The sequence below is a fragment of the Sciurus vulgaris genome (genome assembly GCF_902686455.1).
Source record: "Sciurus vulgaris genome assembly, chromosome: 6".
In the NCBI taxonomy this organism is placed as follows: Eukaryota; Metazoa; Chordata; class Mammalia; order Rodentia; family Sciuridae; genus Sciurus; species Sciurus vulgaris.
Window position 1 is genome coordinate 130,398,099 of NC_136466.1, and position 13,838 is coordinate 130,411,936.

General features: G+C 35.7%; 1 pseudogene across 1 annotated transcript; it reads right to left on the minus strand.

The window, feature by feature from the left end:
- Positions 1–5,518: 5,518 nt before the first annotated feature.
- On the minus strand, positions 5,519–7,257 carry LOC306664729 (aurora kinase A-like; annotated as a pseudogene). The gene has a single exon. The product of its transcript is annotated as an aurora kinase A-like (transcript).
- Positions 7,258–13,838: the final 6,581 nt, after the last annotated feature.

Here is a 13,838-nt window from a genome sequence, read left to right on the forward strand (position 1 = left end):
ACCATAGTATTTATCTTTGTATATTCTCTCTCAAATGGGAAAAGTTCTGTCTCTCGTAAACCTCAATATGTTTTACTAAGTTTCTCTGGTCAAAGCCTCCACTTGACCAGCACCATGCCCTGCTGTCAGTCTGCTATGTTCTCCTCTGCTCCAACGTCATCCTTACATAGGTCCTGCATGCCAGTACACTGCTTTTCCATCCCAAGAGAGCATGCCAAAGGCTGTTTTATTGAAAGAAGTAAAGAAGGAAGGAAGAATTTTTTTAAAAATTTTAATCCATGAGCTACGTACCAATAATGTGATTATTATTCATATCTTTATTTGTAGGGAAATGAGGTACACAAAGAGTAAGGAACTTGTTTATGATCATACATTTAACTAGTACAGGGGTCTAAACCGGGTTGTTACTCTACAGCACATACTTTGAAATATTTTATTCTGTTGCTTTTCCTAGGCAGAGAGGTGATTTTAAGGGCATGTGCGTGACCATCCCTGACCCCCTTCAAAAAAAATTCTGAGCTAGATAAACAGATATTGGCAAGAGGGATATTAACTTCAATGCCATATTCATGACACTGGAATTGGACACCAATGAGGGAGGGAACCAAGAGAGAAAAAAGTAAAGATCCAGTTACAACAAAAAATAAATATTAACAAGGAAGGACCCAGCAAAGAAAGAGCATAAGCTGAAAAAGAAAGAGTGAAAATGACAGAGATAATGGAATATCCATAAAGATAGAAAAAACTAAGCAAGATAGAATCATGCTTAAGAAGCAAGAAGCTAGCCTAAAAATCTTTTCATTAGATTTCATGATTAGGTGAGTATTAGTGATGTGATTCTACATTACACATGATATATAAGCAGTCTGTCTCTATAACTGAAAATGAGTGAAAATACTTCCACAGTAATGGCAGATGATCCAAATGCTTGGGAATCGCATGTAATTCTTCACATGAAGCAAGAACTCAATGTGAAGTAATCAAATTTATCAAAAGAAATTGAGATGCATTTACCCCATTAGATAATTTTTACAAAGAGTAATTCTAGAAGAGGAAAGCAAAGGACAGAGATTAGGAGGGAGAGCTTTGAAAGATCCTCTGAGAATGTCTCCATAAAGACAGTGACCTTCAGCTCTATGATTTGCTCTTAGAGAGGACACAAAGTCTTAAGTGTGTCAGTGACAATCTTGAATATGCAAGTTCATTTAAAACTAAAAACTACCACAGAAGGTAAATATTATATTTTTCTTATTTTACAAGCCAAATACATTAAAATACAAACAAATTAAATATTTTGCCTAAAGTCACAGCTAGTGAGTGGCAGTCACAAATTCCAAATTCATGACTAAACCTTCAGTTCTCATGGATTTACTGGTTTTTGTTTGTTTGTTTGCTTTGCAAAGGGACTTTAAGTTGCATGATATATCACTTATAGTTTGTAATTATATTAACAATGAATCTGAATGAATTTTACCTATGAGAACAGGGAAGAGAGTGGAAAATAAGGAAGAAGATCATATCTCATGGAGATGGTGTAGTTTATTATGTAGTGGTCCTTTAAGATGAAAACTTTCGAATAAGTAAAAATGGTATGAATCTACATCGTGCACAATCATAGAAGTGAAAAGTTGTACCCCATTTTGTACAATGAATTGCAGTGCAGTCTGTAAAAATAAAAATATATAATAATAATAATAATAATAATAATAATAATAATAATAATAGCTGGAGGAGGAAGGGTAAAGGGAGCAGTAGTAGTTATAGTGATAGTAGGGGGTTGGGACTGCAGCTTGGTGGCAGAGCACTTGCCTAGCATGTGTGAGGCACTGGATTTGGTCCTCAGCATCACACAAAAAATAAAAAAGTAAAGACATTCTGTCCATCTACAACTGTCAGAAAAATTTAAAAAAATAGTGATGGCAGTTGCTGATGAGTGATTACCATATACCATGCATGGGTTTATAATGTATATATGTAATATTGAATATATATATAAAATATATATACATAATATATATGTAATATTGAATATATATAATATATATACATAATATATATATATGTAATATGAATTTTCTTTCTTGGCATAATTTCCATCTTTTCAGATCTGGGATGACTTTTATCTAAGAATTGTTTTTACAGGCCTGACATTTGAGATGAGATGGACAAGAAAAATTTTTCTTCTTTCCTATCCAAATTCTCACAAAGTGACCTTTAGGACTCAGGTTCAGCTTTAATGGCAGGCGTGGAACTGCTCTCATCCATTTTAAGCATCCACGGGTTGTTATTGTTCTCTCTCTCCATTATCATTTAGACAATCAATACGTATTTAGCTTCCTTAGCAAATAAGTCAATGATTGCAAAGCCTTTACCATTATTTGAACTCCCTCTAGTCTTTCTGGTAATGAGAAGATGAAAAACAATCATATAGTTTTCCAGAAACATCATTGCTAGTTATGGAAGAGAAGGATCAACATCTTCTTTCTCACGGTTCAAAGTCTTTTTGAACTCCACTCAAAACAGTAACATTTTATTTAGTATCAGTGTACTGATGTGTATTATAACTTTATCTCTCAGTAGCTATTTATTATTTCTTATGTGTTTCTGTTTTCATTCCCTTCTACACATACCAGAGATGGGGGGTGGTAACTATTAACATAGCCTAAATATATTTTTTCAAAATATACTTAGGACAAAGATGAAGTAAATATTTAAATACAAAGTTGATTTAATATAAATACATTTATAAAACAAATGATATTATAAGTCATATTTGGATATATGCTGATCTTTTGCATTAAAAAAGCTTTCCCAAAAATGTAGTGATTTTTAAAGTATTTAGTCATTGTACAATTCTGTAGAATAGGCATCATGGCTGGTTTGAGCTGGACAGTTCTTGTGGTTTGGCACTGGCTTGGCTGATTGTGCCTGCACTTCATGGATCTCACAGTAGCTAGCAGCTGGTATGAGATGATGGTTATGATGACCTTGGCTGTATCCATTGGGATGTCTGGGACCTCTCTATAATGTGTTTCACCCTCCAACAGAATAGGCAGGTCTCATTCACATGGTGACAGTGTTCCAGAGCAGTATGAAGACACCTTCCTCCAATACGATAGTGATTTTCTCATTCGCTGTCCTATGTAACATTTGTCCAATACTGGTAGGTTTACTACTACATATCGGTCAAAGGAAGTCTCATGGCCAAGTCCAAAATCAGTGTGGGAAAGTAACAACCAAAGGGTGAGGATAAAAGTGAGACGGGAACAAGTTCACAATATCAATATGGCAATTTTATGAAAGTTGTACATAAATGATCAGTGTTTGGACAGCATATTACATGTAATTAAAACTATCAGCATTTTAGGAATTATGATCAAATCATTACCTACAATCACTCTACTGTGCAATAGCACACTAGAAGTTTTGAAGATGCAGTCCATGAGTTCTCCAGCAGGGCAGACAAAATTAGCCCTATTGTCTTGTTATGTTTTAACTGTGATGTTGAAGTTGAAAATAATGATAAATCAGAGAGGAAGTATTACTCAAGCAAAGTCCCATCTTATTTCTGCCCTGGAATGTAGCAGGAAAGAGAAAATATATAGAGAATGAAGACTGAATTTGACTTCATATAAGCCTATGATAGAAAAAGATAAACAATTGATGTTTAACTCTGAACAAATCAGGAATTGCTTTTGCTCTCTTGCTAGGTACTCTGGGAAAAGGTCCAGGGAAATGGAAATTGCAACATATACAGGCAACTTTTTTTTTTTTTTTTTTTTAACCAATAATGAGCTGCTCTAGATACCTCTTAATATTGAGACCCAGGCATTGTCAGGACAAGGCACAGAAATGGCTGCCAACAGGATTGAGGAGTGAAATCTGCAGTAGGAATGAAATCTGCTGAGTAACCCTCTGAGTACAGGCCAAAAGTTTTCAAGAGAGACTGAAGAGGTCTCCTGAACCCCAATGAGGAGTAAAGTGAAGGGACTTCTAAGAGGGCATTCCAATGAGTTGAATCAAGTCTAAAGATACATGCCCATGACATATATCAAAAGCAGACTTGCATTACACTCACAGGCAGAGAACTCTCAGGTGAAAAAGAAAAGGTTCTGCTCAAGGCATGGAAGTTCCCTGTAGAGTTGCTGGTACAAATCCACATTCTAAGGCTGAATGAAGAATCTAGAGTCTGAATCCAGGAACCATAATAGTAGAAAGAACTTGCTCAATAAAATTGAGTTTGGACACATGTGTGAATTATCCCCTCTCCACTCTGTTCCTTCTGGCCCTCTGGACTATGGGACAATGCCACTCATATTCAGGGCAGGTCTTTTCCCATTGAGCTTGATAATCCCTTTTCCAGTTGTCACTGAAAACACCTCAGAGACACATCTGGAAGTGTGCATTACCAATATTCTGGGCATCTCTCAAGCCAGTCAAGTTGACAACCAAGATTAACCATCACAGTGACTATATACTAATACAGAAACAATCCTAGGAAGATATACCAGATCTCACACACTCCAGCTTTTGTTTATAGCCTATGGTCTAGGATGAAGAGTATGACATCTCAATTCAAGACAAGTGTCATATTCTCTTATAGAGTTTTTAGTAATTCTCACTGTCTTACTTTTAGAAAAGTGTGCTATGTAACAGCCAATAGAACTCAACTGGAGTCTCTTATGTCTTCAAGTACATGAAGCTCCATAATAATCCTACTGCTTGGCTGGATCAAAAAAGAATATTCCCAATTAAGCAGCTACTGAGTTGTTAAATGTTCAGTGTGATTTTGCTCTGAATTTTCATTCTTTAATATGAAATATGTAGTATGACTTGTGGTGAAATTTTCTCAGGTACTCACATCATGGAGATTGGGTTGAATCTTTTTCAAGAGTAAATGAAGAGGATTTTATTCCACATATTTATGAGATTGTGCCCAGTGCATAAGAGTCAGGATTGTATTCTTGCCATTGTTCCTTATTTTCTGTTTAGAACTTTAGTGAATTTTAGGGCTACAGTGTAATGGAACACTTATATCAGTCTTTTATATTGAGTACATCAATACTTTAAACCTCTCAATTTTAGCTCTCAGGACATAAGCAGATTAATGTACAATGAAGACATTGAGAATACAGAGGGAAAGTATAAAAAAACACTACAGTGTTCTTTTCTAATTAATAAACACTAACACAAATCTGGAGGAAATATTTTTAAATATCACTGAACCTTTATTATATGCACCAGGAACTTGTGGTAAGCATTTAATATTTATGTAGTTTTACAACAACCTGTTTGTGACACTGACTAGGAATGTCCTTCAAATATTTCCATATCTCCCTCAAGGCATATGAAAGTTAGAGTAGTTAGTTGTACCCTGACTTGGAGAAAACTTTTAAAGAATTATGGAAATAGGTGTTAGAGACTGAGATATTCAATATTGGTCAACATCTGCATTTTTTTTATCTAAAAACTTCAACTCAATCTGTGTTCTTTTTTTTTTTTTTTCCATACAAAAACCTTTATTTTAACATTTAAAAGGAAGTCACATATTCACATACTCATTCCAACAGCTTTCCCAGGCTTGGCCACCCAATAAGTTACACACACACTCAGGTACTTAAAGGTTGCTGCACAGCTCGTTAGCTGACCCAGGGCAGAGTGGTCACTTTCCTCACAACCAGACTCCCATCTGTCCACTGCAAGGCCACCTTGCCCGGCACAGCTGTGGGTACACCTGCAGCCAAATTGAGCCTCCAGTTGTGAAACCAGTAAAAGTAGCATGACTCTCATGGCTACTTTTCCTCCGAAGGGCATGGTCACTGCAGTGTAGCTCTCTGGATAAGGAGGCTGAGGTACTGCATGCTCAGAAGGCCAAGTGACATTTCCTGTAGTGCTCTCTCGAGGTCGAAGGCAGGTACTAACAGTAAGAGGAGTCTCAGCAGCATGTTCCTGAAGACTGTATCACAGCCCTGGTTCAGGATTTCTCTCCCTGCACAATGATGACTATTTGCTAGTTGACTCCTTGCCTTTTTGGCAATTCAGTGGCTTTGATGAATTTGCTGTGATCCAGGGATGTTCAAGTACTACACTCAGAGTTGGCCTCTGGCTTGGATTATGCTTCAACAGTCTTGAAATGAGGTCCCTGGCTCCCTCTGTCACAAAGTCAGGGAATGTGAATTCAACCCGTGATATTCTTCTATAGGTCTCTTGGTGTGTGTTTGCCTCAAAAGGAGTCTTCCCAACTAGAAATTCATAGCAAAGAACTCCAAGGCTCCAGAGATCCACCTTCTCATCATGCATCCGGCCTTCAATCATCTCAGGGGGCAGGTAGTCCAGGGTGCCACAGAGAGTGGTTCTCCTGGAGGATGGAGCATGTACTGACCACCCAAAATCCGCAATCTTAAGCTCTCCAGTTGATCCAAGAAGCAGGTTCTCTGGCTTAATGTCTCTATGAATAACTCTCTTTGAATGGCAGTAAGATAGGGCATTTGCCAATTCAGTTATGTAAGTAGCAGTTCTCTGGTCATCAAACTTGGAAAGCTTCTGAAGTTCTCTATAGACTGTTCCAAGCGGTGCATACTCTAGAATCAGGTAAACTCTGGTGGCATCATGAAAATAACCATACAGCCTGAGAATATTAGGATGCCGCAGGTGGGACTGGATCTCTACTTCCCTTCTGAGCTGATGCTCCCCTCCTGCCTTCTCCAGCTGAGCTTTAAACAACACTTTAAGAGCCCAGAATAAACTTGCTTTGTTTTTCTCTTGCCAAATAAACATTGCCAAACTTTCCTTTACCCAGTGGGCGACCAATGTCAAAATCTTCCAAAGTCCATTGCCTTTTCTTTGACTCTTCATTTTTCTGTTTTGATGCCAGTTCCCTTTCAGGATTATTTCCAGGTGCCCATGGCTGGGGCTGCTCAGTCTTCTGGGTGTTGTTCACTGGCCGGGAGATAGGGTGAGGCACACTGGCTGCCTGCAAGTGCTTCTGTCCCGGTTTTTGACTGGAGACGAGCTTGTGTGCTTGCAAAGGAATACGCTGGGAGGAATTTGAAGGACACAAGACCCGCTGAGCCTGGCCACTGCTTGCAGGTAGTGGGTTCTGAGAAGGAATGTGCTGAGTGACCAGAACACGTTTTGGACCATCACCATATGGAACTGTAGCCTTAACAGGCCCTGAAACGCAGTTTTCTTTAGATCTGTCCATGATGCCAGCCGAATGCTGCCTCCGACCCCGGGCTGCAGAGTCCTCCCAAGAGCTCAGCCTCAATCTGTGTTCTTGACTAACTTAAGTACAGTGTTATATTGGTATGCCACGTGTAGCTAAGTAGCATGAATAAATTTAGGGCTGAGGAGGGCAATGTTCATGTGAATTTAATTATAAATTCAATTCAATTCAATTCAATTTAAATTCAAAAATATCTTTTAAGTTTTCTGATAATTTAATATTTTTATGTAGCTCAATGGCTATTTATTCATCAGTACTGGGGATTGAACCTGGGGTGCTTAACCACTGAGACACATTCCCAGCCCTTTTTATGTTTTATTTTGAGACAGGGTCTTACTAAGTGGCTGAGGCTGGCTTTGAATTTGTAATCCTCCTGCCTCAGTCTCCTGAGTCACTGAGATTACAGGAGTGTGCCTCTGTACCCAGTATAGTTATTTTTCTTATTTTTATTTTCTATAGTTGAAATTTGTTTCAACATAACAAATACATCAAAATGATATTAGTAAATACATGATCATCGTGTGCTCCATGAAGAGTGAACTTGACTCTGGCATCATAATTTTTACCCATCCCTGCTAAGAAGCAGACCATCAGTCCCTTCTTTAAGTGCATAGTCATTAGAGTCCTTGTGATATTCCATTTAGATATTTGATAGCTAGTCCTTATGATATTCCATTTATGATATTTCCTCTAGAGTTCTTATGATATTCCATCAGTGAAGAGAACGAGAGTTTGGATTCTGAGTGTAGACCTCCTGGATTCACGTTTAGGGCTGCAGCCTTCTTGCCTGTGATCCTTGGGAAGTTACCCAATTCCATACCTTAGTTCCTCATATGTAAAATAGGTACAAAAATAACTATGACTGATAGGGTTGTTTTGTGAATTAGTATGTAATGAATAACCAATACATGTTAGTTCATGTAAGTAATTGTAGTCATAGTACTGGAATTAACACCAGTTTTAATTGAAAGAGAAAAGAATTCATTGCTTTCACTCTAAATATAGAACTTAATTCTTAATTTATTCAGTCTAAAATCAAAGGAAGACACTTTTTAGAGGGTGAGTATCTATAGGTAGAGCCACTATCTGGGAGGAAAAAAATTCTAATGAACCTATGTCATCTCTGATTTTGGAGATTCCATGAAAATGGGTTAAGACAGCAGTATGTATGTAGCTTATCTGATGAGAAATACATTTCTGTAGGTTTTAGAAAACAAAGCTCATTGAGACAAATACAAGGTAACATCAGTTAAAAGACAGTTAAGAACATAGAGAATATAGTGCAATTTTGTATGTAACGCAAGAAGCCCTTTAAAAAGTTCTTATAGCTTCCAAGAGAAGGCCATTATAAATACTTGAAAGAGATATTGAGAACCCCCTCCTTTGAATCACATTTGAGGGAAAGAATTGTCCATATCCGTGGACTGATTTATAGCTTCTGTCAATTAACTGGCAGAGGAAGATTATAGTGGACAGCATTGGAAGTTGTTCATGAAGCTGACTGGGCTCATTGTATATGCCAGGTCTAAAGCTAAACTGTTCATGTTCACTAGTGTGCTAAATGACAAAGAAAAACCTTGATCACATTTAGAGAGGACTCGAAGACCTTTGAATACTGTCAACTTAGAATCAGCTAGAGAACTGAAATTTGATTGCTGACCTGAGCAAATTTCTGTGAATCTTAGTTTAGTTCAGTCTGATGCCAAAACAAATTGGCACTTCAGAAATCCTATAACAGGAACCAAACTAATTTTCAACATTCATTAGGATAAATCTTCATAAATGTGTAATAAATAGTATTTACAGAATGCTTACTATGTCAAGCATGATTCTAAATATCTCACAACGATTAAATCATGTAATCTCTATAACAGCCTTATGAAGAGCATGCTATTATTCTGTTATAGTAGAGGAAACTGAGGCACAAAGAAGTTAAGTCAGAATTCAATGACTTAGTTCCCAACTACACTGAAATAAATAAATTTGTCTTCTCGGAATTCCCAGTTAAGAATCTTATATGTGAATAAAAGGTTTTAACAAATGTATTTCTATGTGTGGAAATTTATTGGAGTCAAGAAGGAGTAAGGCAATAAATTTAAGAAAAAATTTCACATACTAAAAGACTAATTTATATCCACATACGCAAATATGTTCAGATTAGGCAGAACTCTGAGGATTAATTTTCAAAGTAGATAGACTTGAAAACAAAAATCTGTGTTTTTATCATATGGTGCAGTCATTTTGCAAAGTGATGATAAAAATCTGAAGATTATATTTTGAATATTTGAGCCTGTTTATATTCTTTTTTCCAGTACTTCCATAGAAAAAAAATAATTTTTTTCTCTTCTTTTGGGTATGGATGAAAAGCTTCTATTAATAACAAAACAAAACAAAAAAACACAAAACATAAAAAATGCAAAATAGTCACTGTTGTTCTGCATTGTGAGAAGCAGTCTGAGACGTCAAAAACTTTGTGAAACCATGCAGCTGACCTCTGTGTCTACAGTTGTGTGATGAACTTAGGTGCCGCTACTGAAAACGTCCTGAGGATTGATTTACCTCTTGCCTTATCTTACTACCTTTTCATGTACCTTCTTTGTTGGGATCCTAATTTTACTTATCATACTTCACCTGGGTGCTTAGAGTTTGGGGGTTCAGTGAAGACTATATACATATAAACATGGGTTTTACTGCAGTTTCACTGTGGCTGATGTTGCCATGTATAACAAAATAATGAGACTAATTGCCTACTAGGAAACTCATTGCCTATTGTTTCTGAGAACTAATCTTGTCGACTTCCTTCATGTTAGTAGCCTAATCTGCACATTAACTAAATTGACACTTTATCTAAACAGATCATATCTTTTTACTTAGAGTTGTTGCTTCTAACTTCAAGTTCCCAGTCATACTGTATACTTCTGTCATAGAATTCTTTACAGCTCATTTGAAATATGGAATTTCAACTCACTTCCTCATAATGTCTGCTGGATTATAATGTCAGATCACTCCAGGTGTCTGTTCATTCCAATCTCATCAGCACTTCAGAATCCCCCTGAGTCTCTCTCACTTTACCCTGGCTAGCATGTTCTTGGCAGCAGCAGGAATATCTGTTCTTCTGGATGAAAGGCTTGAAATTGCTCCCTTTTTTCCCGTTTCTTTTGTACACATGTCTTCTCTAGATTCGTAGGTACAAATAGTACTTAGTAGAATTACCCAATGTAATTTCTGTATAAATGCTTTATCTGTTTCTCTGCATTAAATACAATGAGCAATTTGTCTCTTTCGTTTATTGAGTAGCTAATCTTTGCCAGACATCATGATAGAATCCAGAGATGCAATGGGGAACTTATGTTCAAGTGGAAGAGACAGATGATAAATAAGAAAATACATGATAAATGATCAAATAAAAGAGTGATACAAAGCTATTAGCATGTTACAAAATATCATATTGGCATATTAGCAGGTGGAAGGAGTTTATTTGGCATGGATCAGACGCGGGGAAGGCATGTCCTTTATCAAAAAGGACACTGTGGGCAGAGGAAATATAAAATACAAGAGAAAGCCTCAAGAGACTCCTTGAAGACACACTAAAGAGACTGAAGCACTAGCTGTTGTTGAAAATGTTTAAAGTCTTGATTATGAAGGACTATGCCAAGAGTGATATAGCTAGATTCCATTCTTCTCAATGGTGACAAACCTTGATAAATTTCCTGTAGTCTTTCTTTAGCTTCCATTTAATAAGAAGCAGAAGTAGGTAAAATGCTTTATTTGCATCAGTGTCTGAGGAAGAAGAGTGGTACATTTGTGTAGAACAACCTAGCTATTAGATGATCAGATAACAACTCTTGACTGTCAGTATCCTATTGTTCTCAACTGAATCAAATAGACCAAGCTACTTAATATATTATGACATATATAAAAGACATGATCCTTGCAAATAAAATGCATTTATTTATGGGAAACTTTGCAGTACATTGATGATAACACTTGATTTAGTGTTGTATCTATTTTCTATCCTTTACTTTCATGAGAAAGATAAATTCATTTGTTAAAATGTATGCAGTGTCCTATGTATAAATATACCTTTTACAAAGACAAAATGTCTCTTCTTAGAATTTTGTTCAGTATTTTAATTTGAACAAAATTGTAGAGACAATTCTATCCATAAGAAGAAAAAAAATACAACAGGGCTTTGAAAATTAATTTGTGTTATATTTTGCCAAATGATTATGAACATAAATCAAGGTTTATCTATACAGGTTGTTCTTGTACAGGAAACAGAATTATATAGTTTCACTATGGTTTACAAATGAATAAATACAGTTCTTTTTGAACTTGACAAAAATTTATTAGAACTTAACTTCCTTTAAGTTAACAAAGTGGTAGCCTAATCCTCAGAATTCTCCATTGTATATACTTATTCCATTGGCTTGATTTCTTCTTGGAATAAACATATTTTGAGTGCAAGAAATTTTGTGTTGAAAATTGTATTGTTAAAGCTTAATACCAGAGTAAGATGTTTTCTGAGAACTGTAGTCTAATTTTTTGTTACCTTTTGATGGTTTACTGAAATCCAATAGTCAGGCATATGGAAATGGAGAGAAGTTTGAGGTATACAAACTTCTAGTTGTAAGATGAAAAATGTCTAGTGCTCTAGTGTGTTTGAAGGCAACTATACTTAATTAAAATATATAGTGTATTTGAGATTTATGAGGATTTTGATCCTAAATGTTCTGATCACACACACACACACACACACACACACACACACACACACACAAAGTAACCATATAAATCAATAGATTTGTTAAGTAACTTGATTGTGGTAATCATTTCATAATGCGTATGTCAAATCATCACTTTGTTTATTTTAAATATGTACAAATTTTGTTAATTATCACTCAATAAAGTTGGAAAAAAGTTTCACCTATGTTAAAATTAAGTTTAATGTAAAATTTGGGTTACATCTTAGTAAAACTATAACATGTGTAAGTACATAAGCCTCGAATTTTACCAAAAAATTCAAATGTTAACTCTTCTTGGGTTGCTAAGAGTCCTTTGTTCAATTCTGGTTTTGTCATTAGATATTCCTCTCTTTTGCATTTCTTGTGTGTTTTCTTATCTTTCTTTTGATAGGTTAAGTAGAGTAGCAAGATGTTAAGAAAGAAATTTGATAGCATTTTTTTCCTTTGGATGGATTAAAAAAATCCATACATATAAAAATAATAATATTATTCTAAACTACCTTAAAATTGATTCTACAGTTCAGCAAGTATTTATTGAACAAATAATTGATGCAACACCAGTACCGAGCACCAGGAATAGCCTATGCAATTTGTTTCAAGTGTGTTCCAGGATATATCTAACCAGTTCCCTATAGATGCAGCATAGACAATCTTTTTAGTGATTGGAATGCTATGGTAGACATTCTTCTACACATGTGTTTTCAAAAATCTATGTCCTGAAATACTGTAATATGTGCTTAGAACTCTGAGAAATCATTTTTTCAACCTATAGATGTTATTTTTATCAGAGTGAGCAATGACTTAGTCCCCAAAAGAGCAGCAGCAAGGGGATCAGGGCTGATGTTGGGAAGATTGTTCTTAATGGGCTGAGCACATCATCAGACACTGTAGTGTATTCTGCTCTTGCATCGGTAATGGCAGTTTCCCCAGGCCACATCTACATTGATCTTTGTGGGATTTATAACAACAGGGAAAATGAGATATAGAACTAGGTTGTGAGGTTTGGATTGGTGCTTCTATCGATAGAGTAACCCATTTAACTATTAAATCTCTCTTCCTAAAGAGATTTCTCACTATTTGTTCCTTTTCCTATACAACAAACAACACTGTCAATCTACATTTTTAAAATGCTCTCGACCAAACCCTTCATGTTCTGCCTTGTGGAAACAAACGGATTTAAAAACTAACATTTAATTTTGGATTTTTGTCTCTGCCACACATAGTTAGACTGCCTCGCAGTTTCAATAATGACCAAGATGTCAATTTTCAGAGTTTTTATTGTTCTTAAGATTGGTCAAAGTTGAAATAGGACATTAGCTTTCATTTTACAGGTGTTTTGCTGAAAATAAATGAGTTCAAAGTATGTTCTCTTTTCTCACAGCTAAGTGTTAAAAAGGTTGATAAAAAATAAATGTTAATTTAATAACTACAAGAGGACAAACCCCTTAACCATCTGCAGGTGATACTTTACAGTGGCTTCTTCATTAATTATTAGAATTTAATCTAAATTCAAACAGAAATAATGGCCTTAGATAGTTGTCTTTAGGGTACAGGTATAAAAGGCCTGTGAATAAATAACTATAAGTCTATCATCCCAAATCATGCATTTATAATACAGAAATGAGGGTGAAAATGAGGATAATATATTTTCAAATAATTTTTTAAATATTTTGTTTTAATTGTAAGTGGACTCATTACCTTTATTTTATTTTATTTTTTTATGTGGTGCTGAGGATCAAACCTAGGTCCTCATGTATGCTAGGCAAGCACTTTATCACTGAGCCACTACCCCAACACAATAATATGTTTTTAAACACCTAAGTGCACATTTAAAAATTTTTTTCTCTTAAAAAAAAAAAACATCAAAT